Here is a 4242-nt window from a genome sequence, read left to right as displayed (position 1 = left end):
TTCGGGTTTCATAAGCACCTCTTCATCTCCCAGTGCCCAAAGGCATCGAGCCATGCGGCACTCGGAAAGCAAGGGATCGAACACGGGACCTTGCGCTCATGAGCGCACGCGGCAAGACACTTGAGCTGATGAGGTTTGGTGCCTAATAGGCAGCGCGGAACATTTAAAACTATCAATAGCGACATATCTAAGACATATTTTGAAAACTCAAAATGGAATGTTTTTAAAGTGAATATTTTATGAAACCCGAACCTTCTTCAAAATTGTGAATATTTTTTTCCAAAACTCAATCTTTTTTTAGAACGCAAACATTTTTTGAAAAATCTCCAATATTTTTTTGAATCTTGCATATGTTTTTACTTTATTTTTTAAACACAAACATTTTTTTAAAACCCTGTCCAACATTTGAAACCGCGTACATTTTTGGATCTGTGATTCTTTTCAAAACAGGAACATTTTTTGAAATTCTGAACACATTTTCAGAACACAAACTTTTTTCAAATTTGCAACCTTTTTCCGAAATACGAACATTTTCGAATTTCTGAAAAAATTGAAAACATGAACATTTTTTGAAAATGTTTAAACAAAGAATTGAAAAACTGACCAAATTTTGAAAAAAAAATAAAATTCCTCCCAAAAAATAGGACGCAAACAGAATTTTGAAATTTCAGATATTTTCGAAAAAATAAAATGAAAATTGTGAAAAATGAAAGAAAAATAGGAAAAGAAAAAGAAGCAGAAAACCCCCGTTCAGGGACTTTCTAGAATGCTCCCAAAACCGGTTAGCTCGCACTCAAGGTGCCCGTGTGTGTCGCTCGCTCGCCAACTTCAAGTGCGAAAGGTTGACAACCTGACATAGAATGCGCCATATAGGGAACTAGATGGTTCCCCGCGCGTTGCTGCGGGACTCTTAGCTGACATTGAGGGTTTTGTAGTAAAATACTCCTTGTGTGCCAAAATAAGTGTCTTAACGTTATTACAACTTTGTACTAAAGTTGAGACACTTATTTTGAGACGAAGAGAGTAGAATACAATGCTAAATTAGCATGGACAATTTTAAGAAAACAATTGATAATAAAGAGTATTTCATCCACTGGTTTTGTATATGTCAACGCTCAATCCTATTGGACTACCAATGCTTATTACCTAGGTTAGCTTGATTATCTAAGAGTACCAACTTTATTATCTGATCTTGCCCTTTATAGATGTATGTTAGAGGATAAAAAGGGTGGTGGGGGGATAGTGCCATTTATAAAGCCTAAACTAAGAAAGATATATTCTAGCATATTTCCCTTCAAATGGCTATGGGGAACTTACTATTTTCATGAATACACAATCCCCATGCATCCATGTTAATTAAAGCGAGTAACGAAAATTCTTGAGAAACTTGACAAAGTAAAAATAATGTTGTCGCACCTACTGGATGCCAGACTGCATCACAATTGTTTTGTAATGTAAAATAGAATAGTTTTCTGAATAGGGACTGTTAAATATTGCATGGGTCGAGAAAATAACTAAGACCAACACCAGTTAAATATTTTACATCTTCGCAAAACTTAGGAAGAAACTCTCACTAGACAATTGAATATAGTTATTATCTATTTCTTTGGTTGGGTTGCATGACTCGTACAACAGATCCTGCACCCTGATATTCATTTGAGAAATCCCAGTATTAGCTAGCTCCAGCTAGCCCATAGGACATAATCCATGAAAGAAATACCATCCCCAATTCGCCACCTTCCTAGAGGTGGATTGTGTTGAGCTATGCAAGTTGGTGGAGGCCAACTCGGAGGACAGGTTCAGGCATATGCATCTCATTCGACAGCTGAAATTAAAAATTCTGCAAGAAATGAAAATTCATAATATAAATATCAGTCATAATTAATTCTTTCATGGCTGAGTAGATTATCCCTCTTTTTCCCAAAAAAGTGTAGTAGCACATAAGTACGTTCATACAATTATAAAGCATGTGTACAAACTATTTGCAAGAGAAAAAGATGCCTGTCTACAAACAACCCAATCTTATCATAAGCATCCAATGATCGAACAGAAGAAAATAAATTCTATGCTCCGGCTCCATATGGTATCAGGCCATTAGATGAAAATGTAAGAGAACATACATTGTAATTTAACTCGTCTGCATCTGTAGAGATTGCCTTCCTGAAAACAAAATTGGGATGGCAGATCAACATGGTCTACAGGATTGGCTCAGGCATTATTTATCATCCAGTTTTAAGAAGAGAAACAGTAGTACATCCTGCAACATGTAGTTTGTTGCAAAAGAAAATCAGTATTCTTCGATGTTCCAGACAATAGTGGATGAAAAAACGATGGAAATGTAAAACAAAAATTACAGTATGTTGGCGAGGAATCAGCGTTTGTGGACAGATCGCCTGACGGGCGTTACATCGGGGGAACTGACTGTTGGAGACGAAACGACATTTTTGGGGAAAAAACCAGAAGTACATACGGGGTGTCGGTGACTTTACTGTTGGGAGACAATTCGGCGTTTGTGGACAGATCATCTGATGAACGTGGCAGGAGGAGTGCTACGGCCGGTGAAGAACCGGATGGACATAGTACATCTAGCACATCGACCCGCTTCACCGTGCTTCAGAGTTCAGACGTCCATGCGTACTTGTGTGTCCGCTCACCGCGACCCCATAGAGAAAGGAGGCCTCACCAGCAAGGCAACGATTGATGGCGTGCTAATGGAAAACCTGTGTTGGTAGAAGCTGGGACAACAGCGTTGATGGAGAAGAAAGCAGAGGCCGGCCGGATCAACGGAAGTACAAACGGGGGAACGCCTGACTGCTGGTCACCACGCCAATGGGGAAGTGCAGATTCTATGAGTGGAAGGAGGGGTACGCGCAGTACCTGAACCAGGAACCACCCGCCGAGGTTGCCCAACCTCAGATCCAGGATGTAGCTCGTCCAGATGCAGGTCCGGCGCGAGCGGGCACGGCGATGGACCAGCATATGCTGCAGCAATCTTGGCCATGGTCCAACATCTGTTAAGGTTGAACTTGTGTCGGCCACCATTCTGATTGCGACGACGCTGCTTCAAGCTCTTCATGGCCATCTGCGCTCTTGTATTCATGGTCCTTCACGTCTCTGCATCTCGAATCGGCCGAGCGGCGGAAGGCGGAAGGAATAAGCACCCACCGGTGGCTAGCTGTGCGCAGCCAGCGGCGTCCGTTTCGGAGTGGACTGGCGAGCGCGGGAGGAGCCATCGCGCACCGATGGAAGATCTATTAGACGAACTACTAAGAAGACGAAGCAGGGAAGGCCGTAGTGGTTCGTAATTAAAGAAGAAGGGGAAGTGCAAGGGAAACAGGAAGGCACCGGATCTGCGGCTGCGTTGGTGGTTTCCCGGAGGTGAGGAGCCGAGGAAAGGTGGAGCCAACGCAACGCAAGGGGCCACACGTGATTAATCAGGATGAGAGAATTGGTTGATGGACCATGCCTATGAACTTAGCGATTTTAAGAAGAAGAAAATGCTGACACGGTGTAGTGACGTGGAAGCCTGCATGTCAATATAATTGGTAGTAGTGGGTTTGATGATGTGGATAGCTTGCATGTCAATAGAAACATGATAGTGGGGATGAACTATTTAGGTATTATAGATTCCAACGTACAAGAAAGTAGAGCTGTCGGAGCACTTTTTTTGTCCAAGTCCAACTACCCCAAGAGGAGCTGCTGGAGATGGTCATGGTGCCACTGATAAGCACAGGAGATAGATAACCAAATAAATTACTCCCTCTGTTCCATATTAAGTGTCGCTGATCTACTACAACTTTGTACTAAATTATCTCTTGTTCCATATCAAGTGTCACTGATTTACTACAAGTTTGAACTAAATCAGCGACACTTAATATGGAACAGAGGGAGTACATCACGATGAATGGGTAACTGAAAGCAGTAAGCTGCACATACCAAGTCAGGGAAAGCCAAGTTACTACTACTTGCATAACAAGCACGAACAGGTACCAAGTACCAACCCATCTAAGCTTCATTGTGTTGGAAAGACGGGACACGAGTTAACTAGACATATAAATCATCTTCCTTTGCAACTAGCACTATCAAGTGAAGGTTTTTCCAGATGTCATTCCCAAATGTTATGACAAGGGGCTCACAAAACTCCCCGTATGGAGGCTCAAAGACGCACTAGGATTCTGTGGCCATAGGTGAGAAAACTATACCGACGGTCCGGTGCACTCCGAATCATCCTCGACTCTTAAC

At 42.1% G+C, this 4242-nt stretch overlaps 1 long non-coding RNA gene across 1 annotated transcript; it reads right to left on the bottom strand.

The window, feature by feature from the left end:
• Positions 1–1445: 1445 nt before the first annotated feature.
• On the bottom strand, positions 1446–2693 carry LOC120969639 (uncharacterized). Its single transcript, XR_005763963.3, has 2 exons — positions 2121–2693; positions 1446–1840 (listed from the first exon to the last, which is right to left on the bottom strand). It is a non-coding gene; the product is annotated as an uncharacterized lncRNA (long non-coding RNA).
• Between the last annotated feature and the right edge of the window lie 1549 nt (positions 2694–4242).

This window comes from Aegilops tauschii, chromosome 7 (genome assembly GCF_002575655.3).
Source record: "Aegilops tauschii subsp. strangulata cultivar AL8/78 chromosome 7, Aet v6.0, whole genome shotgun sequence".
In the NCBI taxonomy this organism is placed as follows: Eukaryota; Viridiplantae; Streptophyta; class Magnoliopsida; order Poales; family Poaceae; genus Aegilops; species Aegilops tauschii.
The sequence above is the reverse complement of the archived record's forward strand: the minus strand, read 5'-3'. Positions and strand labels throughout refer to the sequence as shown.